The sequence below is a fragment of the Sturnus vulgaris genome, chromosome 8, assembly GCF_052056855.1.
Source record: "Sturnus vulgaris isolate bStuVul1 chromosome 8, bStuVul1.hap1, whole genome shotgun sequence".
NCBI classification, from domain to species: domain Eukaryota; kingdom Metazoa; phylum Chordata; class Aves; order Passeriformes; family Sturnidae; genus Sturnus; species Sturnus vulgaris.
The window spans coordinates 36175899-36200399 of NC_142250.1; the positions used below are offsets into that span (position 1 = coordinate 36175899).

The 24501-nt window shown below is 43.7% G+C and overlaps 1 protein-coding gene across 4 annotated transcripts in view; it reads left to right on the top strand.

The window, feature by feature from the left end:
• The window catches only part of PTPRE (protein tyrosine phosphatase receptor type E), a 93859-nt gene that overhangs the window by 24716 nt on the left and 44642 nt on the right, over positions 1 to 24501 (top strand). The gene's annotated exons all lie outside the window — the stretch shown is intronic.

Below are 24501 nucleotides of genomic sequence, written 5' to 3' on the forward strand. Positions count from 1 at the left end.
GGGTTCATTGCACAGGATGTTTATGATTTAATTTCACCTCTACAAAAAACATTTTATAATTTGTACTTGACCTGTGGACAGATCCCATGGGAGCCAGCTTGGTTCCATTTTGTGTGGGTTTGGCCTCTGTTCTTATTTTGCCTTTTTATTTTTATGTAGGTTTATTTTTTAAATTTCTTTGGGTTTTTATTTTTTTGTGTTGGTTTTTATTTTGAAGTGCTTTTTTTTGCAGAATAGGATTGACTTGGTGTTGACCTAAGTTTAGTGACCATAAATTTTGGCCATGATTAGTCTTGGCTCTCTGCTCTCCAGAAATACATACTTGAAATCTCCACAAATACATACTTCAAATATATCTATATATATATAGACACACATACATAAATATATAAATATAAAATACAGATGTAAACCTATCTATCTATCTATATATATCATTATGCAGCTTAGTTCTGTGATATGACCAGAAAGTTGAGATAATGAAATAGTACAAAATCAGCCAGAAATGAGTTTACAATCCCATTATTTCTTCCATTTTTTTTTTTAGCATTATGAGTGTGATTCTCTTTTGGCCTTTCAGGAAAGGAACGTGGTACAATTGGGGTATTTAAGAATCCCAGACTTGCTCAGGTTGGAAAAAAGCTGTAAGATGATCAAACCCAACCATTCCCATGTCCCCAAGTGCCACATCCACAAATCCCTCCAGGGGTGGGGACTGTGCCAAGATTGGGAAAACCTTTCCATGAAGAAATAAATCTTCCCTTTATTTATATTCATGTTTTATAGATTATATTTATTTCTATTTTTATTTCTATTTATATATATATATATATTTCTATTTCTATTTATATATTTATTTTTCTATTTATATATATATTTATATTTTTATTTATGTATTTATTTTTCTATTTATTTATATTTATATATTTATCTATATTTATCTATATTTATATATTTATTTCTATATTTATTTCTATTTATGTATTTATATTAGTATTTATATTTATATTTATTTTTTAATTTATTTATTTATTTTTCTATTTATTTATATTTTTATATTTATATATATATATTTATATATTTATTTATATTTATATTTATGTTTTAAATTTTATTTTTATAGATCATTTTTATTTTTATAGCTTATATTTTTCCATTTATCTATTTATTTATCTATTTATTTATATTTTTATAGATTACATTTATTTTTCTATCTATATTTTTTTTTTGTGGTAAAGTGTATGAGAAGCTCTGAGTGCCTCCCAAGCTTGAGATGTGTGTGCTAATCCTCAGTGGGGTGGGCAGTTCTGCTGTGTGAGCAGAATTATCCTCATTTTTCCTCTCGTGATGGGAAGAGATTGACTTGGAGCTCACAAAATCAGAGTTACCAGGGCATGGCTTTGCAGCTGCCAGGACCATTTTGTGACCAACAAATCAGTTCAGCTCTTCCATCTACTGAGGCTTTGAGTTCAAAAAAAAAAAAAATCTTCCTGACACATCCCATTTTTCTGCCTTTTTTCCCAATTTCTCCTCAATTAGCAGTTGCCAGAGGAAAAGGCCTCGTGGTGTTAAACCCACAGAGCCCAGGGGTGACCTCTCACCTCTCCTTTTTCCATCACCCTGCTCAAAACGAGCTGCTCTGCCTTCCCAGGATGGGATTTCCTTCCTTTTGTACATCCCAAACGCTTTAGGAGAGCTTTTGCCATCTCTCAGAGCGTGAGCTTGGTCTCCAGAGCCTGAAAATGTAAAATAATTAAAATTATTCTGCCTGGGAGATAAAAGCCTGGTTGTTTTTTCCAGGGGGGACCTGGCTCAGCTTTGTGCATCTTTTCCAAACACAGAATTTCTGTTCTTCCTTCCTTTCCTTATACACACGAAGATGTGGAGGTGGGATTTGGATTTAATTTCCTGCAATGTGTCCAAACCAGCTTTTGGGGAAGAGGGAGAAGAGCTGAGCCTCAAATTGCCAGGCTGGGTTTTCCCATGGAAGTTGGCATGGAATTCTGCTGACAAAGCACTTGGGGGGAAGAGGGAAAACTGCAGGAAAAAAAAAAAAAAAAAAAAAAAGAATTCCTGTGATTTCCCCTTCCATCCTCCCCCAGTCTGTGCAAGTAGAGTGTGATGAGGCTGAGGGCTGTCCGTGGAATATTTTATTTAATTGTACCATGAGTAAATTTTCTTTTATATTTTTCTGGGATACAAATACGTGGCCAGGTCCTCTGGTGAATAAAAAAGGGGATTTCACTTTGTTACAACTTCAGCCAGTCATTAATCAGCCTGAACATTTATTTTCCAGTCACAGGAGGAAAAATTTGGTGTTGTAGCCAGAGCCTGTCAGGTTATTCCATTGAATCCGTGGGGTGAGTTTTTATCACATGTTAAAGCCACAAACAAAATATTCAGCAATCAGCTTTTCCATCCTCAGTGAGTGTGGGACTGCACAATCTGAATTTATTCTATAAAAACCTCTCCCCTGTTTTTTGGGCTGATCTGTCCTCAAAGACAAGGCTGAGAGGGCAACAGAATTCAGCTGATCTGAAAAAAAATGGATCCTGTGGGGCAGCAGCTCTTGGGCATCTCTGCATCAGTTGGAAAGGAGGTAAATAAAGGAAAAAAAAAAAAAGATGTTTAATTGTAGGTCTTGCTGAAATGTAGTTCATCTGGTTAGGTTGAAGGACTGAAAATGAATCAAAATTACCTTGATAAGCTGTCTGTTGATTGATTTGGAATAAGTACTCCAGGAATATGACATATAAATTAAAAATACTAGAGGAGAACTGTAGAACAGCAAAATAGGAATAATTTAGGGGAAATATCATGTGGAGGATCTCCTTCCTTAGTTTCCTGGGCCTGTATTTTTTTACTCTAAAATGTACCTGGGTGTGATTTGTTTCTGTGAAACTGGGACTGTGGTTTGGGCTTAAAAGTATAGAGATGTATTTGTATTTTGGGGATTATGGTCCAGATATACTGGGAAAAAAATCCCCAAAATCCCAGGAGCAAGGAACACAAAGAGCTGGAAAAATACTTGAAATAGAGTTTCAAGTGTCTTGCAAGAAAAACAGAGAATTACTTTGAAAGTTTCCTTGTTTTAGAGCAATTTATTGGTTATGGTGTGGGAAGGATTAGTCAAAACACGAGATGGAAATGTAAAACAAAGAGAAGTGAAAGTATTGGGGGGTTGTGTTTCTAAATGATCCTGCTGCAGGTTCTGGTGATGCCATTTCAAACCTGTTTCATCTGCAAGGGTTCCTCAGAGGAAGTCAGTTTGGCTGCTTTAGTTTTCATATCCTCTGAGGCTAAAAGTGTCATTTTAGGAATTTCAGAGCCTTTTCTTTGGGGTTTTGGTTGGAAGGGACCTTAAAGTTCACCCAGTTCCATCTCCAGCCATGGGCAGGGAATCTTCCACTATCCCAGGCTGCTCCAGCCTGGCTGAGGACCCTTCCAGGGATGGAAATGCAGCTTCTCTGGCCACCTGTGCCAGGGCAGGATTTATTTTCTGTACAATATCAAGATCTGTGTCATATTCCCTGGAGAAAGCCTGGGAGCAGCCAAGCTCTGTGCAAGCATTGCCTGGATCAGTGGCTGTGTTTGTGCATTCTGTGTCTGGGGACACCTCAGTGTCCCTGGAATCCCCTGGCAGGGGACAGAGCCATTCCCAGTGTCCCCTGGAATCCCTCAGCGTCCCTGGAATCCCCTGGCAGGGGACAGAGCCATTCCCAGTGTCCCCTGGAATCCCTCAGTGTCCCCTGGAATCCCTTGGCAGGGGACAGAGCCATTCCCAGTGTCCCTGGAATCCCCTGGCAGGGGACAGAGCCATTCCCAGGGTCCCCTGGAATCCCTAAGTGTCCCTGGAATCCTCTGGAAGGGGACAGAGCCATTCCCAGTGTCCCTGGAATCCCCTGGCAGGGGACAGAGCCATTCCCAGGGGACAGAGCCATTCCCAGGGGACAGAGCCATTCCCAGTGTCCCTGGAATCCCCTGGCAGGGGACAGAGCCATTCCCAGGGGACAGAGCCATTCCCAGTGTCCCTGTGGTGCCATGGCTGGTGCTGCTGCTGCAGTGTGAAATGTGCTTTTCTTTCTCCTGGCACCCCCTTGTCCCCCTGCTGGTGTTTTGTCCCTGCTGGGTGATGTGAGATGAGTGACCCAAGTGTCACAGCAGGGTGTGAGTGGCCACCAGCCCTGGCTGGAGCACAGCCCCCGGGTGTTTGTGCCTCCTGCATGGCACTGGGGCCACCAGCAGCTCCCAGTAAGCACACACAGATGGCCCGGGCAGGGCCTCTGTGCCATCAGAGACTGCTGGAGTAAACACTGGGTGAGATAAAAATTTAATTAAAAACAAAAAGCAAAAATCCACTCGGAGAAAACGAGGTTTTACACCAGGAGGAGCTTTGCAAGGGCAGGATTTCAGTGGATGCTGCTGGGGGCAGGGCAGGATGCTGGGCTGGCCCAGGCTGTGGGCTCTGCCCTGCCTCTGCTGCTGCTTTATTTAGGAAAATAAAACCTGCACATTCGGGACTCTGTGTCCTCCACAAATGCTGCATTTCTATTTTCTTTTTAAGCCACTTCTTATTTCCAAAATAGAAATATAATTCTCTTTGATCTTAGGTCCAGGATGCAGCTCAGGCCAGAGAATTATTCCCATGGTAACAAGCCACACTTCACCAAGGGGTATTTTCCACCCAAAAATATTTTTGGATGGAATTTCAGTATTTCTGGCTGTGATGGTCAAATCCACAGCTTTGTTATGAGTTTCACTCCAAGGAGGTTCCAATGGGACCCTCCTCTGTGTTTTATGGTGCCTTTGAGGCAGCTGTCAAGGGCTGCTGGGAAAACACTCTGCTTTTTTTTTATCCCCATCCTCAAAAAAAAAAAAAAAAACCCTCAACCCTTTATGCAAAAATCCAACTTGCAAAGTGAGGAGGAGAAATCAATAATTCTAGAAATGCCTTACAAGTCCAAAATTAGGTTTTTGTGAGCTGTAAATACCCTGAGCAGCACTCAAAACTCTCTTGTGCTAAATATTTCCCAAGAGAATGTTTCTGTGTTATTGTTGTGATTATTGTGATAGTATTCACATAGAGTTGTCTTCTGCCCCTTAGTAAATATGTTCAAAAAGAGCAATTCTTTTTAATGCCATGTCTTGAAAAGAGTTTTTAAGGATTTGAATGGGAGCTGGCTGTGGATGCTCCGTGCTTTGCCAGGGCTTTAAGATCCATGTACATTTGATACGACAATGCCATCAGGAATTCCAGTGATGATTTTAAAAGACATTAAATAGCAAAATATCAGTTTATTCCGCAGGAATCGTGACAGCAAACGCATACTGATGCTGACACCAGCTGTCATTGGGAAGCAAATATTCTCGGGCTTGTTTATTCCTGGGCAGCAGTGATGACAGCAGCCGATAGGAAAATCAATAGCTGGATTTTCCATCAGCCACTGCCTCTTGCCAAACGGAGTGATACTGCCTCAAATTAGCATCTGTTTGCACACTCCTCTGGTAATTAGTGCTGTCAGCGTCTGAACAAAAGGGAAAGTTGATTGTGAGGGTGGGGAGGATCTGGCACAGGGTGCCCAGAGAAGCTGGGGATGCCCCTGGATCCCTGGAGTGTCCAGGCTGGACACCGGGGCAGTGATGGATGGGATTTTGGGAAGGAATTGTTCCCTGGGAGGGTGGGGAGGGGCTGGCATGGAATTCAAGAGCTCAAGTGCCACGCTCATTCCTTGGTTACCTTGAGCCTTCCGGGAAAGGGGAAGAGCTTCAAACTGAGTGAGTTTAGATGGGATTTTGGGCAGGAATTGTTCCCTGGCAGGGTGGGCAGGGCTGGCACAGGGTGCCCAGATTTGCTGTGGCTGCCCCTGGATCCCTGGCAGTGCCCAAGGCCAGGCTGGACATTGGGGTTGGGACAGTGGGAGGTGTCCCTGCCATGGCAGGGCTGGATCTGGATGGGCTTTGAGGTCCTTTCCAGCCCCAGCATTCCATGATGCTGTGATGGTGTGTCAGGAGCAGGTGGGATAAAGAGCAGATCCAGCAGTGAGGTGTGGTGGTGGCAGGGCTGGGGCTCATCCCTGTGTCCTCCCCCATCCTGCTGCTCCCCTGGGTGTCCATCCAGGTGATCCTCAGTACCATCCTCACTGCTGCTTTGGGCTTGAAATCTCATCTCTTCATTTATATCTCATCCTGTTTTCCCTGGTCACATCAATCCATTTCCTCTTCCCCCCCCTCTGAACGATTCGACCTTTATTTCATTGCTTTTAATGCTTAAAATTACCTGATCAAACACTGCATTGTTTTTTTTTTTTTTTTTCCATGTCCAGTCCCTACCAACCTCTTTCTTGGCTCCTTCGAGGAGAGAAGGACCTTCAAGGATTTATTCAGCACGAGCAGTGCAGGCTGATCCTGCTATGGGTAATTCTTGGACAGGCTGGAATTTCTCTTCCAGCTGGAGCTGAAAACTGATTTTTAACCTCTGATACAACGTGGTGGTCAGTCCTGGGAAGCTCCCAGAAATACCAGAGGTGCCTTGTTCCCTGTGCTGGACATTTCCTTCAAAAATCTCCCTGATTTTCCTTAAATGCACACAATCACGGCTGTATCCCAAAACCTGCTGGCATCCATCTGCTCCCATCCAGTGCAAGACTTTCCTTCTCCCTTCCTCCCTGTGTTGGAAATGCATTTTTCTCTTTTCTTTCAGCCATTTAATCCCTCCAAACTCTATTTGAAGCAGCGATTTACTGCCCGAGGGGTCAGGCAGAAAGAGGGACTGTGCAAAAGCAAGGAGGAATTGCCATTATTTGTGGGGAAAAAAAGCATCTCTTGAAGTTAATTGAGGTGTAGATGAACCCGGCTGCACTCATTAGTGTCAGTGAAACTGAATATGCAATTTGCTAATTGCAGTGAGGGCACACAACTCTCAGATCCAGACTACTTGGGGTATTTTTAGCTGTTCCTTTAGTCATCAGCTTCCACTTTTGTCTGTTCCAGGCACCGGTGGGAAAACACAGCAGCCCTTTTCTCCAGCAGGGTCACGCTGTTCTGAGGGTTTTTTTTTCTCACTTCATTTTTTTTTTTTTTTTTCCCCCCCACATAAATGGAAAATGCAGCATTTTTGAGCTCTTGGAGCTATCCTGGTGAATAGTTCTTCCCATCCCAAAACTGTGATGTTTTTCTCTCTGAGTGTCAGCTTTTTCAGGATTACTGGCTAGGTGGCAAGGTCTGAGTTGAAATGAGAAACCATCACTCATGATAAGCAGCTGAATATTTTTTATGCCTGATGAATTCTTCTCTGTCTGAACTGTAAAATGGGCAGACTGGAAGGTCTTTAAGGTCCTTTTCTGCCCAAACCGTGCTGTGACTGGGCTGAAGCTTTTCCTTGGCTGTGCTCTACTATGGCTCATCCACAAATCTTTCCTGTTTTTAAGGAATTTTGCTGCTTTTGTCCAGGTAAAATTTTTTCAGAATGGCTTCAGGTTGCTGTACTGGTTGGTTGTTCTGATAGAACAGAATTGAGAGGAGCAAATATCAACCCTGGCTGATACTTGGAGGCTGGAATGGAGCAGGAAAATAAAGGAAATCCACTCCTGTTTGCCAGATTAAGCTGCAGCAATAATTGAGTGTATTCAGCTGGAGACCAAGGTGTGCAGATGATGGATGGGTGAATTTGGGATGAAAAGGGAAATGTCATGCACAGGAATGGACCAGGTGTGTTGGAATGGCACAAACCAAGTCTGCAGGAAGCAGAACCTTTCATTTTCCTTTGCTCTCGCTCTGTGGGGTCAGAAAAAAACCTTGGCATTGTAAATCAGGAAATATCGACCTTTCAGGTGGTTTATTGATGATGATAACCTTGTACAGCAGCTGAAAAAGCAGAAAAGCAGCTGTGATATCCACATGATGCTCACTGATGGCAGCACTTATTTGAGCCCAGTCTGTGCCCAATTCAAATAAAAAATCAGAATATTTATTCCTGATTTATTATCATTTAACAACATGATGTTACAAAATATCATTTGATACAATCATTCTGCTGATAAAATTTAAAAATATTTATTTAACATCTGTAGTTATTTAATATTTATTACTACAAAGTAACCAGGCTTCACTGGCTGCTGCAGCAGCACTTGAACATATGTTTGCTGTCAGCTTGGCTTGCACAGGAAAACCTTCATGTTCCAAACCAAGCAGCTCCTGTGGGCTCTGGATATTCAGGAGGGGCTGCAGCAGCCCCCAGAGCTTTGTCTGCAGGCAGAATTCCTGTTCCATTGCTTTTCCTTCAGGATCTTTCCAGTGCCATTTGTTACACCCCGTGACTATCAGGTTATGTAGTAAATTCGTGATTTATGATTGGGTTGTTTCGATTGCTGGCTTTTTAAAAATTATTTTTATTTTTTTTTTAATTTTTTAAATTTTTGATTGCTGGTGTTTAATGGTATTTCTGAGGTGCAGGAGTCACTTTTCCCAGCAGGATCCCAGGGTGGCTGATGGCAGAGCCCAGCCAGGCGTCTGCTCATCGCCCTGACAGTGCTGATGTGCAGCATAACCTAAAAACACACTTGTACCCAGCTTCAGCTGCATTGACCTGACCTCCTTTCTTGGCACTGTGATCACTGCAAGGCAAGGAGGCATCTTTAAATGGTAATTTTTGTTTCCAGTATGCCCAGCCCCCTCAGGTTTGTGTTTGAAGGGCACCAAGCTGAACAGGCCTCGTGTGCTGGGGAGATCCTGGGGCCAAGAGCTGCAAACCAGAGCAGCAGGGATTGGGAATTGGCTTGAAAATGGAATCGTTAAGGTGGGAAAAGTCCTCCAAAAGCATCGAGTGCAGCTTCCAGCTGAATCCCACCGTGCCAGCTCGGCCATGTGGCAAAGTGTCACCTCCAGTGGTTCCACAGGGATGGGGGCTCCAAAGCTCCCTGGCAGCCCCTGCCAATGTTTTAACAATCCCTTCCCATAGGGAAATTCCTGCTGCTGTCCACCCTGAGCCTCCCCTGGCCCATTCCCTCTCCTCCTGTCCCTGTTCCCTGGAGCAGAGCCTGGCCCCTCACAGAATTCACAGAATTTGGGGTTGGAAGAGACCTTCAAGACCATGGAGTCCAACCCAGCCCTAAGAGCTCAACTAAGCCATGGCACTAAGTGCCACATCCAGATTTTTATAAACACACCCAGGGATGGTGACTCCACCCTGGGCAGACAATTCCAGTACTTGGTCACTCTTTTCTGTAAAAAACTTATCCAATAACATCCAGCCTGTATTTCCCTTGGCACAGCTGGAGACTCTGTCCCCTCATTCTGTCAGGTGTTGTCCCCTCCTGTCCCCTCCTGTCAGACCCACAAGGGCCCCCCTGAGCCTCCTTTTCTCCAGGCTGAGCCCCTTCCCAGCTCCCTCAGGAATTCTCCAGACCCTTCCTGTTGGAACCCTAAAGCCTGGGAGTTTTGAACTTTCTGTTTTTTCTGGCTCTGAACACTGTTTTTGGTTTGAGGAGGATTCCAAATTGGAGTGATGGAGTTGGGATCACTGGTGTAGTTTGGGTAGAAGTGTGTAATATCACATGGTGAAGGGTTTGGAATTTGGGGTTTTAGAATATAGGAATAGGTATGGGACAAGATGGAAGTTCTGGGGCATTGTCTTTCTTCTTTCTTATTTCTCCTTCTTGGTTTCAGGCAGTAATTTTTGATTGGATAGAAAATCCCACAGTGCAGATCACAGGTGTTTGGTCATTGGGTCAAAAGTATAAATAATAGAGATGTTAGCTTTTAATTGGACTGTTTGCCTTTAGAAGACCTTGTAAGGAGCAAGATCCAGCTCCATTTTGTCATTTTTAGCTTGTTAGATAGAAGTTCTGCAGAACTCACTGTATTTTAGATAAGAATTAATAAACAACTGAGTCTGAATGTGAAAATCCATCCCTCGTGCTTCAATCCTGACTCTGAATGAAGGCAGAGGCAAAAAGAAGCCACTAATGTGTGGTGCTGTGATACCCTCCCATCTCTGCTCCCTTCCCTGGACACCCTCCAGCCCCCCAATGTCCTTTTTGTGTCACCCAAAGAACTGGAGGTGCCTCCATACTGCCCAGCCCTCAGGACTTCCCTGGGGTCCTGATTTCTCATTTTTATAAAAGAACAAGAACCAAACCCATGGCTTGTTGGGGAATTTTTGACTTGTTCAAGACTCATTGGTTTGTTTGTGGGTTGTTTTGTTGTTTTTTTTTTTTTGAATTTCAACTTTGTAAGCATATCTTGGCATGCAGTCATTCCAAGTTTGGCATCAGGAAGTGTTGAAGTTAATGCTTAGTCTGCCTCTCCTTAGTTTAATAATTGATTTTTAATTGAAAATATGTGACTCCAGGATGTTCACTGGCTTGGGCTGTGTTTTCATCTCAGATGTTACAGTCTGAAAGGTGAATAATTAATAAATAGTGGGGGAAATGTGTGTGGATATGAGACAGGCAGGGATCCAGTCCTGTCCTGTGCTGTTTTTTTCCAGAGTAAAGCACTGGAGGTGACAGGACCTTGTACCTTTGTCTGCCTGAACTGATGATTGAATCCTGGTGTCCTAGGAATGGTGGCATCCAAATCCTCTCCTGGCCTGGAAGGACAAAATGTGCTGAAAGCAAGTCTGCCTGGAAGTTAATGCACTAGGAATAATGGGAATCAACATGCCCCAAATTCAGCAGTAACTTGGCTGGAATAAATGCAGAATATTCTCAAGTTGATATTTCAGTGTGCCCCAGTTGTGCAGAGCACCAGGAGCATTGCAAACCTTGTCTCAATGGGGGGAAATTCGAGGGTAAGAGGTGAATAAGGATTAATTCCATCTTTTTAGAGGTTTGGTTCCTATTTCACCATTCCAGGTGTTCCATTTTGGCCATTCCTGAGCCAGGCAGGAACACAGAGGCTCTGGAGGGAGCTGTGCCCACCAAAGCCTCCAGGTGGGAAACCACAAAAAAACCAACCCACAGCAGCTCTGTGGCATCACCACAGCAACCAGGGAGGATGAAGACCCTTGTGGGAAAAGGAGAAAAACCAAATTTTGGTGTAACCAAGAATTTTTCTTTTTAATTTTTATTTTTTATTATTATCTGATTGCAGCTCTGGCAATTCTCTGTGTTCTGATTGCAATTTTGGAACTCTGTGTTCCAAACTTTCTCACCAAAGGGCACTGGGTGTTTCTCTAATGGTTAGGTGAAGGTGCTTGCAAACTTAGAGAAATAATTTGGATTATTAAGCCAAAAAATATAGACTATTTTATATAAAATATAAAGAAATGCTGCATTAATTACATGTATAAAGCCACTATAAAGATTTAAAAAGTCTGTTGCAGTCCTCAGTTTTGTGTACAGCCCCCATGAAAGGTGTGAATGAGGGGGGTATAAAATCACAACACTTTGAGTCTTTCTGGGAAATTTCAAGTTTTTGGGGTGTATTTTACAGCACTGCAGGAAGTATCCATGCATCCCATAATTCCTCCATGTGAAATCCCTGCTTTTAGTATTGGGCTCCTCTACCACTCCTCCTGGTATCAGTTCTCTCTATTTCTTTATACAAAAACCTCTAAAGTTGGTTTTGCTTTTGGTCCTTCTTTAATCAGGACGTTTTTAAATTATCTGAGGGAACTCAAACCCATGTAAATAAAAATTGGGAATTTGATAATTTGCAAAAGCAGCGTGCTGGTGAGTCACAGCTTATTTTGCATAGAATTACCATTTCTTTTCCTCCAGAGCTGAGAAACTGAACTGTGTAAGGAAATACCATCTGATGCTGCATATGGCATTTTAATAACACCCATTTCACATGGCTTCTGCTTAGCCAAGCCCAGCACTGTGAAATGGAGAACTGGGGAGGTTTATTAGAATTTCTAATGGAAAGTCGAGTTTGCTTGGTAAGCTAGATCATGATTTTGATTTCTTTTCTTTCTTTTTAATGTCGTTTTATTTATTTTAAGAGGGGTGAGTCCTGTGCTAGTGGGGGGATATTCCTTGTGGTTACTCAGACTCACATCCAAACCTTTTTAGGTCTTAAAGCTCCAGTGAAACTTTCCAAAGTATCAAAGCACCAGAATTCAGATCTAAGAGGATTGTGCAGGGCCAGCTTGGACACTGGGGCTTGGAGCACCCTGGGATGAGCTTTAAGATCCCTCCCAACCCAAACCATTCCATGATTTTTTTCCCTTCCACAACTGCATTTATGCTTTATTTGAGGACTTGATGTGATGTATTTCACCTGTGGTGTTTAGAAGTAAATATGAACTAGTTCTAAGTGGTAAATATTCTGAATTTATCTGTGGGAAAAGTGCTTTTCTCACAGACACTTTGGACTTTGAAGGAACTTGCTGAGATATTTTTAGCCTGCTGCATGATTTGAGAAGTTTTGCTTTCGCTGAAGTGTCTAAAAAGAGTTTCCAAGATTTACTGGGAGTTCAGGAAGATAAGGAACAATCATGACTCAGGAAAACACATGAACTTTTTTTCTTGAGTCTAACCTCAGCATTGGGCTATTTTCAAGAAATATATTTAAATTACATACATTTAATTAAACCTGCTTTCCATGAGGTGAAGAAGTTGGAATTGGCCTGACCTCTACCCCTTTCCTCCCATTATTAACTTTTGAAACTTGTGGTGGTTTTCCTCTCTTTGTTTATCCATGGCAATAACCTGACAGGGGGATCAATCTGTGCCTTTCCCTCCTGGCAAAGTGGAAAATTTGGGGTTTTTTTCATGAATAAGTATTGAATGTCATCATTTTGATCATGCAAACCTTTTCTTTCAAAAATTGCTAGCTAGCAGTGGTGGGAGGGATTTAAAAGATGTGTGGATGTGGCAGTTGGGGACATGGGGCAGTGCTGGGGTTCAACTTGGTGACCTTGGAGGGCTTTTCCTACCTAAGAAATGCTCAGAAATGGAATTTTGGGATGTTCCACGCTGACCTGGAGAGAAGGAGGCTCAGAGGGGACCTTGTGGCTCTGCACAACTCCCTGACAGGAGGGGACAGCCGGGGGGATTTGGGATCTGGGAACAGGGACAGGAGGAGAGGGAACGGCCTCAGGCTGGACCAGGGGAGGTTTACGTTTATTTTTGGGAAAATTCCTTCATGGAAAGGTTTGTCCAGCCCTGGCACAGCTGCCCAGGGCAGTGCTGGAGTCCCCATCCCTGGAGGGATTTAAAATCCACGTGGATGTGGCACCTGGGGACACGGGGCAGAGGTGAGGTTGGATTTGATGGTCTCAGAGGGTTTTCCAGCCTTGGTGATTCCATGATTCCATGAACTAAAACCTCTCTGTTTTTTTTTTCACCACAAGCCAATGTGGCTGTGGGCAGAATTCCCATTTGCAGTGCAGGGTAATTCCCTGGCCACATTTCCAGGGGGAAGTCACTCAGTGCTGTCTGTGACCCGAGGCTGTGACACGTCCCCAAGGACACTTTCAAGGGTTTGAAGGGACATTTTGTTTCAAAGAGCTGTACCCAAGTTAAGATCAAACCAGAAAAAAAAAAATCATTTCCAGCTGATGCTGAGCATTTCTGGGAATTCTCTGTGAGTTTGCAGTGGAGTCTCCAGAATCTGGGATTATCACATGAGTGATGCCCCTATAAAATACGTGTCAGAATCAGCCCTAAAGACTTAAAGATCATTTTAATGCTTTTTGGCTTTAATTTCTGAGGTTTGCTGGGTTTGCATGGAGAATTCCAATAAATATGTATTGGCTGTATTAGCTGCATTAAACACAGGGATGGGGAGGGATTGTAATCCTTTGGTTTACAAGGAGGGAAAAGTATTACAGGCTTAGCAATTCCATTGCCAGGGACTCCAGTCTTTCCCTAAAGTTGATGGAAACATTGAATGTAGGAAATCCTTTTTTTTTTTTTTTTTTTCCTGCTATTTTTGAGGCATTTCAGCAGATCCATTCAAAAATTCTGCCCTGCTGCAGAATTATATATTTATAAAATATATTTTTATATTTTTATATTTTTATATTTTATTTATTTTATTTATTTTATATATTATATATTTTATCTTTTTATATTTTAATATTTTATTTATTTTATATATTGTATATATTTTATATTTTATACTTTTATATTTTTATATTTTTATATATTTTTATATTTTATATTTTAATTTTATTTTCTGTTTTCTAGATTTCCCTGAAGTTACTCACAACTGAAATAATATAATGAAGCCGTTTCAATGTGGTCACAATGAAATAATTTGAGTCCAGGATATTTCCCCTGTGTAGGCTGCAGAGCTGCTCTATAATGCAAAGGAATATGGAATATTGGTTTTTTCCTGTTCCAAATGACCACATAGGTTCACTTTCCTTGGAAAGCAACAAATTCCCTGAATCAAAGTTTTTGTCCTCATTTCAAATGGAATCTCTTTCTCTTCCCCATCTTTCATTGGTTCCTTGCTTCTCTTGTTTGTATTCTGATTTATTACCAAATAAAAATTGCCTTACTTTCAGCTAAACAATATACTTCATGTTGATTAAAAGGAATTAAAGATTACAGCAGTAAAAAGACAACTGAAAATCCAGGAAATGTCTCAGGAACGAGTGCTGAGGCATCACAACAGTGTGCTTTGTGCTTTGACTGTTATTTCTATAGAAAAGTTGCTGTTTTCTAGGTAGTTTTCATTTTGAGGAAGAAATGAGCCATAAAGTTCTACTTTCACATCCACGTGTGTGTTTTAGAAATGACCCAGGAATGATCTCCTGTTCCAGGGCTTGTTTTTGAAATCTTTTCGTGGTTTTGTTTTCATGTTGGATAAAAACATCTCTGCTCTGGATTGAACCGTGCAATCCCACACTGCTTTGGGATCCCATCCCATCCCATCCCATCCCATCTTATCCCTGTGTCCCATCCCATTCCTGTGTCCCATCGCATCCCATCGCATCCCATCGCATCCCATCGCATCCCATCGCATCCCATCCCATCCCATCCCATCCCATCCCATCCCATCCCATCCCATCCCATCCCATCCCATCCCATCCCATCCCATCCCATCCCATCCCATCCCATCCCATCCCATCCCATCCCTGTATCCCATCCCATCCTATCCCTGTGTCCCATCCCATCCTATCCCTGTGTCCCATCCCATCCCATCCCATCCCATCCCATCCCATCCCATCCCTGTGTCCCATCCCATCCTATCCCTGTGTCCCATCCCATCCTATCCCTGTGTCCCATCCCATCCTATCCCTGTGTCCCATCCCATCCTATCCCTGTGTCCCATCCGATCCCATCCTATCCCTGTGTCCCATCCCATCCTATCCCTGTGTCCCATCCCATCCTATCCCTGTGTCCCATCCCATCCCATCCCTGTGTCCCATCCCATCCCTGCCATGGCAGGGACACCTCCCACTGTCCCAGCCTGGCCCTGGGCACTGCCAGGGATCCAGGGGCATCCACAGCAAATCTGAGCACCCTGTGCCAGGGCCACAGAAATTTTTGGGATTAATTTAGTGGCTTTGAAACACTAATCCCTGATTTTTGAGGCGATGCGTTGGAATTATTGAAGTGATAATTTTTTTTTTGCTTGGAATAATCTATTTAGCTGCTCAAATGCCAAGAGAGCTAAATTAAGCTGAAAATTAGTCATTTATCTCCCCAAAACTGTTGGAACCAAGTGCCATGGATTCATTTTTAGGGGAGGGATGGAAGCTTCACTTGAGCAGGTCAGTGTATGGATCTCATTGTTATTCAGCTGTCAGGGCCAACAGGAGATAAATATCCAGGAAGGAAAACAGAAGGTCAAGTGTAAACCTCTCACATCAAAGGAGGCCATTCAGCATCTCCCAACCTTCACTCTGCTGCTCACTGAGAATAAAAATATATATATTTTTTTTTCCCTTTCATAATGCAAATAAACCAACCTAAACCCAAAAATCTGTCAGTTTAGTGGGGCTAGGAATAGTAAGAGGTGGGAGTTGGGAAATGCGTGGATGGAGTGTCAGGGATGCAGGGGTGGAGCAGCCCAGGGGCAGGAGCAGTGACTGACACTGAATCCTTGTGCCATGTTTTCCTGGGAAGGGTTTTTGAGCTGTCCCCTGCTGCAGCTGGGAATGTGAGAATGTGCCAGGTTTAAATGTGGTTTTTTTTCTCCCCTTGCAGATAATATTTCCAAGGAAACTCAAAATGTTGTGACACTCGGCGAATTAGAACTGCGGCGGAAAGAGTTTATTTTCTAAATATAGTGCTGGTATTTAATTTATCTTTCTCTCCTCTTCTCTGGGGCAAGAAAAGCTCCCTCTCCACGAGTTTCTGAGCTGCTGAATCTGACTATAGAATGTGTGGGCAGCAGTGGAAGTCATTTGTAGGTTTGGAGGTTGTACAGAAGTTTTCCAAGCTGTTCTCCTGCCCTGCTCAAATCCCTGGATCCTGAGCGAGGGTACTGGAGCAGGACCAGTTTGCCAGCACCAGACTGGGAGGGCTGGTGAATTTGGTAGACCTGGACCTGCAGGAACTTGGAGAATCCCGATGGGAATGTGCTAAATCCTGCTCTGGGGGATTTAGGATGTCCCTGCACATTGAAATCTGCTCTAGGACCCGGCTTGGGAAAGCAGGACTAACTCAGATTTGGCTTTAACCCTGTGTCCTATGTTAGTATTTTAAACCTAATGTTTTTTTATCAGGAGCTCTTGCAGAAATGGTTTGGCATTTCAGGTTTGGCTGTGTGTATGCAAATATTCCTGATGGCCCTTCCTGGCTTTCTTGGCAATAGATTTGATGCCTTTCAGACCATTTGCATCCCTGGGCACAATTTTCTGCTTTATGGAGGTGTAACCTCATTGGCTGAAACGCTGAATGGTTCAAGTAAGAAGTGACAAATCAACATTTTGAAAAGAGGCCTAAAATAGATGAAACTTCTCTGATTAGCCAGAGAATATGAACCTGGAAGAGCTTGTGCAGTTATCTCATGGTTTTCTGAGAGTATTTCCACAGCTGTGAGGTCCCTGGTACCAAACCAGATCTCCCAAACACATTTATGGCCCAAATGTGTGGCTTTGGGCAGCAGGGAGTGATGTGCATGGTTGTGGTCAGCCTGGGTTGTATGGAAACCTCACAGAACTTGCCAGGATCTGGTGGGAGCACAAGGAAATCAGGGAGAGACTTTTCCTCAGGAATTGTAGTGATAGGGCAAGGAGTAACAGGCTCAAGATGAAAGAGGGGAAATTTAGGTGAGATATTGAGAAGAAATGGGGAGGATCTGGCACAGGGTGCCCAGATTTGCTGTGGCTGCCCCTGGATCCCTGGCAGTGCCCAAGGCCAGGTTGGACACTGGGGACAGTGGGAGGTGTCCCTGCCATGGCAGGGGTGGAACCAGGTAATCCTGAACACCCCCTCCAGCCCAAACCATTTTAGGATTCTATTTCCTTTAAGGTTTTCAACTCTCAAAGCTGACCAGAAAACCTATTTCAATACTGAAAGTTGTTTATATTTTGGTGTGACTGAAGAAAGGAAAATCCTGCTGCAGTTATTTAGCAAAGCCATCAGGAGTAAATCAATGCTGCCTGATCTGATGCTCCAGATTCTCCCAAGATGCAGCAGCTCCACCACAGAGAGATTCCTGTGTTTGGAGTCAGTGGCACAGATTTTGGGGAAGGCAGGCAAATCATTGACCTAAATATGTGTTTATCTGAGAACCACTCCTTTAAAGGAGGGTTTTAATCTTAATCTCAATCCTCTCAGCAGCAGGCTTGGAGATCTCCAAAGTTACAGGACCCAATAAACTGGCACGGAATTTTTGTGCTTTATTCTGTGTTTATGGCACAGTTTCAGTTTATCACTAGTTTGATTGTTTGTATGTTTTAATGGGAATTAGTGTGAAGGAATGGAACAGATCTGAGCTGATGTTGGACTGATATCATACTTTTCATTAGTTTTTCATGAATATTTTGGCGATTTTGTGGCTGTAACAATTCAAATTCCCTTAACACTCAAAAGCGCCAGGTACAGGAACATTTTTCATTATTTGTGCCACACTGTCAATAATTTCTCCACACTGTGAACAGAGACTTCTTGTTTTCTGCTGTTCTCACATTTGTAAGTGGCATCTCTAATGCACTAAAGTGGCTGCAAAAGACCTCTCTGGGGTGTATTTTAGTTTTTTTTTTTTCCACTTGAACTCCCTTGCAGCTGCCTGCCAGCCTTTATCTGCACTGCTCCTGTTACCTGCCCATCCCCAGAGACCCCTGAGGCTGCTGCTGGTGCTTTGGGGGAGAAATGGTGATCAGGGAGTTCCCTGCAGAGGGAGGCAGAGCAGTGGTTGGTGTGGGGGTGTGTGTGTGTGTAAAATCCTTGTTTCTTCTGCACAATCACAGCACTCAAAAATTGAGATATCAGCTGGGGACTCCATCCTTGCCTGTTCTTTGTCACACAGGGCGTGGCTTTAGGGTGTTAGTAAAGAATTTGTGAGGATGAAAATCAAATTCAGGAACAGTTTGGTCAAATTTTACTCTCTGTGAAAAAAGAATGAAAATTAAATTAAAGAACAGTTTCGTCCAATTTTACTCTCTGTGAGCAATTTTGCAGACACCAGGGATGATCAGAGGTTTATTTTGGAGGCAGAAGAACTTTTTTTTTCAGAGAGAGAACAGAGTGGAAAGGAGCAGAGGACTGGGCAAGGCAGAAACTCCCCCTGTCACAAGGCATCCTGTCATCCTGCAGAGCTGTGGAGAAGAGGAGGATTTTTGGGGACAGAAGTTTTGTGCTGTCACATCAAGGAGAAAAAGGAAAAAAAAATCACATTTTTATGGGAAGTTTTCTATGAAGTTGCTGAAGAAACCATGAGCTTGCTGTGCTCACACATAGCAGGAGGCCCAACCCTCATTTTTGCAACTCTAATAACTATAGCTGGCAATACAGCTTGTGTTGTACTACTCAGCTTTGTTCTAATTAATTACTAATTGTTCAGTTCCTGCAGATCAGAGCCTGGGGCTGTTGTCAGTGACAGCTGGGATGCTCAGGTGGTGATTACTGAGTTTTCAGATAGGAAAAAAAAACCCAAGTTAAATCATGTTCCAGTAATGAAATTTATGTTTTCATTCAGAAGGAGAAAACAAGACATGAGATAGAAGTTAGGGAAGAACTCCCTGTGTGTTTCTTGATGCTTCAGCCTTTTTCTGCCTGAAGTCTGCAGCGTTGGGGCAATTTAATTACTGAAGGCAAATGGATTTCTCTGAGTTTGTCTCACAGCTGAGAATGGAAATATTTTACTAAATAACAGAGTTTAAGGCTCAGTGTAAGATGGGCAGAGGCATCGATACACACTTGGAATTTCTCCATTAAATCATGGAATGGTTTGGGTGGGAAGGGACCTTGAAATCATCCATCCCCACCCCTGCCATGGCAGGGACACCTTGCACTGTCCCAGGCTGCTCCAAGCCCCATCCCACCTGGCCTGGGACACTTTTTCTTCAAAATACATTTTTAAAAAGATATTAAAATGCTCTAATTCGGTATTTATTGATCAGATAGGTCTTGCTTGAGAACAGCAGCACAAAATCATTGGTCTTTCAGCTTTTTTAATCGCTAAGAAAATAAGTTTGGGTTATTATTAATAAAATAACATCAAAATAGATGGCACCTTAGCTGTTCTCAGGGCCTCAGTGTGACGTGTGGCTCTGCTTGTTTTTCATCACTTTGATCCTGCTTTTTGTGACAACAGGATAATGGAAATGCCACCCCTGTGTTTATTCTGGAGGGAAATTCCCTTTTTCATCCTTGTCATTGCAAAGGATGGCTGTACCTCTGCTGAGAGTGGATGTGCAACACCAGATTCCTCAGCAGGGGGCTCGATGTGGAAATTAAAGGATTTTTTTTTCAGCTGCCATTGTTGAAGAACCTGACGAGCTGTTGCTCCAGAAACTCCTGGAATCAGAAAAATAATGGGATGCCTGTCATTTCTCTGTATCAAATATAATCACAAAACTAGAGAGAACTTTTAATAGGGAAAAAAGGCAATTCTGCAGTATTTTGGAAGCAATAGCAATTCTATTACCCAGCCAGAGCAATGGTTTGCTTGGTGGTGGACTAAACAAAATTATATCTAACTGGGAGCCTTCACTTTTGTATTGAGCCATTTCCTGTATATAGAATAATGAAAAACCATGGAACTGGAAGGCTTGTTTGTGAGAAAATTGCTGTATTTCAAGGCCAGAGAGCACAGCCCTGGATTGGCAGAGATGAGGTTTGCATGGGAAAGCCTGGGAGGGCAAAGGGCCAGACTTGGAGTTGGGAATTAACACCAAGAAACTCAGTGGGGCAAGAGGAGTCACTGGAGAGTCTTTTTTTTTTTTTTTTCCCCAGGTTTTCGTTGTTTGGGTTTTTAAAAATCTCATTTTGATGGTCTTTGCCACATGTCCCAAACTTTCATTCTGTATTTTGGACGTGTTACTGCTATAATTTACTGGATTTCTATCTGGATTAGTTACATGGTCCCAAAAAAAGAACTAGGGAGGTGGTTAATGGCTCGTTGGGGGGGGGGGGGGGTGTTCTTTTATTGGGGAGTTTGATCTGTTTGCTTTTGGGTTTTTTTTATCCCCCACATGAATTCTTCCTGTTTGATCAGGGCACCTTCAGGCTGAGGTGCAATCCAGGGGTGGGACAGGGAACAGAGGGGCTGTGCCTGAGACATGCTCAGATTTTGGATTCACCACAGAGAATGATAAAATCCCAGGATGGTTTGGGTTGGAAGGAGCTTAAATTCCCATCCAGTGCCACCCCTGCCATGGCAGGGACACCTCCCACTGTCCCAATGTCCAACCTGGCCTTGGGCACTGCCAGGGATCCAGGGGCAGCCACAGCAAAGCTGGGAATTCCATCCCCACCCTGCCAGGGAACAATTCCTGCCCCAAATCCCATCCAGCCCTGCCCTGTGGCAGTGAGAACCATTCCCCCAAGTGGAAACCTGAGTCGGTTTTGGTGGGAGCTGTGGGAAGAGCCCCCATTTCCAGCCGGGATCTGAAAAGGTGACAAATCATTTTTTTTCAAACCCACCGGGAGCCTTTGCAATATGAATGTCACTGCTTGAAGGAATGGCCGTGAATGTGTCAGCTCTCAGGGCTGTGCAAGTGAGATGTTGCTGCTGATGGATGGCAGGGGAGGTGGGCACAGGGAAGGGACATCCCTGCTGCTGGAGCTGCCAGTGTTTTGTGCAGCTCTGGCTCTGTTATCAGTGCAGCCATCAGGGATCGTTGTCTTTTCCGGGTAGATTTTAGCCCAGCTCTATCTCTGGTGTCAGAATCGTTTATCTGAAATTGTGTTCAGCTGTCACGGGATTTGCAGGTGATACTGAGCAACATTTTAAAATTTTCAGTTCGATTTTTAACCTTAATTTTGCCAGAAGTGGCACCAACTAAAACTTGAGAAATGCTTTGTTGATTTTTCTGAGCCGAATATAAAAGCTATTTTTAAAGCTTATTGTTGGTATCATGTAGTTTATGCTAAAGAGTGAATGGAGTGCAGGTGTTTTAAATGGAGATTCCAACATTTAAGTTGGAGAATATGGCCACCATCATTAATTTTCAATGGAGTGCAGGTGTTTTAAATGGAGATTCCAACATTTAAGTCCTGCCTTCCAGCCCTTCCCCTCACTCTTCCCTTTTCCAGCTGATTTCTGGCTGCTTTGTCTCCCAGCACCACACGGCTCAGGTAGGATTCATCTCCAAAATGCTGACAGTAATTTGGTTTTCTCTTTCAATTTAGTTCAATTTCTCCAAATCCAGGGCAAGCTAAAAGTTTGAGAAGTCTTCAGACTTTAAAAGCTGCTCCAAAAACTCAGCTCAGACTGACACTGTTTTATTGGGTTTTCTTGAATTTTCCCAGCCTAAGAGTGGTCTGAGCTGAAATGATGGAAAATTTAATGCAGTCCCCTAGAGGTGTGGTGAGTGCCCTCAAAATCTAAATTTCAGGAGGGGGTGGCAGTTCTTTCTGCATTTTTTCTCCCCCAACTTCTGCAGAAGCGTTGTTACTAAAGTAATTTTTCTCTCCAGTGGCTTTTCCAGCATGTGTCAGCATTTTCCTCTCGGGGTTTTGTTGTTGATGCTGTTCCTCTTTTATGATAGGAATTCTTTTCCAGATTCGAGCAAAGAAAAATCTCTCTCCTGCCAGGAAACTGTAACCTTGTGTTATGCATGAAAAGTTGCAGATGGTTTATTCATGGGGGGATTTGATTTTCTCAGTGCAGACCAACGGCTGTGTTCCTGCTTTCAGCAGTGTTTGTGAAGCTGCAATGAGGGGAATTCCAGGGATGCAGGGGAATTCCAGGGATGCAGGCACTCAGCATTCCTGCAGTTTCTGGGGCAGGTTGCAGTGCCTGCATCCCTAGGATTTGATGCAGGCTCCCAGAGCTGCCTGCACAAGCTGCAGGCTTGACTTTGACTTTTCTAATAACTCTCACGCTTGCTGGTTTAATTTCAATAGTAAATGCAGTTTCTATTTATGTCCTGAGACTCCAGGCTGTAAAGAACTTGACTATCCCTAGAAATCCGCATGGGTAATGATCTTTTTTGGAGATAAATGCCTTATTAGCATGCCTGGGACTTAATAATGGATGAGAAAATCAGATGCATTTCATGTCCCAGAGCTAGATTTAGAATTAAAGCTGGTGCTGTTGATGCCATAAGTTTAGTTCTGGGGAGTAAATATATATATATATCTGTTAACTTTGGGAATGTCAGAGGAAAAGAGGAATAGCAAGCACTGGTGGCAGATGCTAAATCTGTACCACGGGCCAGGCTGTTGCTGCAGGAGCAGGGAGCTGCTGTCTGTGCCCAGAGCAGCCATTCCAAATAAATAATTGGAATATCATCCTTTTGATGAATGCTCAGCCAGCAACTCGTGGAAAAGCAGATGTTGCCCTGGAATCCCTGCTCACATTTCCATGTGCTGCTGTGGGGATACAGCCCCAGGCAGGGAACAGGTGTTCCCTGCAATCAGCTGGGGCGTTGTTCAACATCTGGCAGCGTTTGCTTCATTAGCTTTGTAATTGTTTTGTACTCGTTTAATTTCCCTGCTGGTCAGTGGGAAGGGCTTGGAAAAGCCAGGTTTGCTCCAGGAGAACGTGGCTGCAGTGTCAGGAACCTTTTTGCTGTGACTGCTGCTGCTCCCTGGAGACTTTGTGGGGGATAAACGTTCTGGAGTGGCTTTTGTTAGTTGGAGTTTTAGGGTTGCTTTGTAAAAAAATTGGAGAGGGAGTTCTACATGTATAGAAATACACATAAATAAATACACATTTCCTAAGTGGAAGCTGCAGGGGGAAAAGGGTACAGAGACTATGGATTTTTTTTCCTGGTGTAAACTTGAATGTGTGCTGGTTTGAAGCTGATGCTTCCTGAGAGCCCCTGGCATGCCCAGAGCAAGGGGGGTCCTGTGCTCACCTCATGTCATCAGGGACATCAAGGACTGCTGGTTTGGCTTTTAAAATAATCCCCAAAGTGACTTTGATCGTGTTTGGAAAGATTCTGGTTGATGTTTTTGTCAGTGTGTGGATACAGCTGGCTCAGTGTGAGGGAGCTGTATCCAAACTCCTCCAGAGAGGGGGATTTTCCTGGGATGGTTTGGGGGGGAGTGTTTGGTGACAGTCACTCCTGCCTGGCTGCCAGCTTGGGATGTGGATGAGCCACATGGGCCAGGTCCTAACAGGGGCTGAGAAAAAGATTCAGCATGGCTGTGGAAAATACTCTGAGCTTAAAGAAAGGGGAGAAGCTGGGGTGGAGGCCTTGGGGAATAAGGTGTGTAAGGTGTTACTGCAGTTGGAAGAGGAGATTGTCTGACACCAAGATGTCACCTGACAGAGCTGACAAACCCTGGAAGCAGAGCTGTGACACTGCTGTCCCATCTCCACACCCCAGGGAGGGTCCTGCCCTGTTGTCACTGCTGCTGCTCTGCTGTCCCTTGCCCATCCCTGCTTTGGCACCCCAGTTTTGCTGGCTCAGCCGTGGGTTGGGTTGGGCTGTGCCTGTCCGTGTGAGCATTAAACTGGTTCGGATTCCAGGGAAAAGGGAGTTTTCCTTGCTCCTCCCTCTGGCTTGCAGGGTGATGTGCGGGTGTGTTGGCATAGGAGACAAAAGGAATGAGAATGTGCAAAACCTCCTTCCAGCAAACCCTTTGTGCTCCAGAGCAGCTGCTCTGTGTGTGCTGGGAGCAGCAGGATCCACAGAAACATGGGACAGTTTGGGCTGGAAGGGACCTTTCAAGGCCACCTAATCCAGTCCCCCACAGTGAGCAGGCACATGGACTCACAGAATCATCTCAGAGCTCTTCCCAATTTAAATCATCAAATTACCTGCTCCAATCCTGCCCGACCTGGCCTTGGGCACTTCAGGGATGGGGCAGCCACAGCTTCTCTGGGCAGCCTGTGCCAGGGCCTCAGCACTGTATCATCAAAAGCTTTTTCCTTAAAAATCATCAGAAACTTTTTCCTTTCAGTCTTGGCAGCTCCATGCCCAGGGAAGCTGCTGGAGGAGGTGAGGAGAGGAATTAGAAACCTTGAAGCCATCACCAC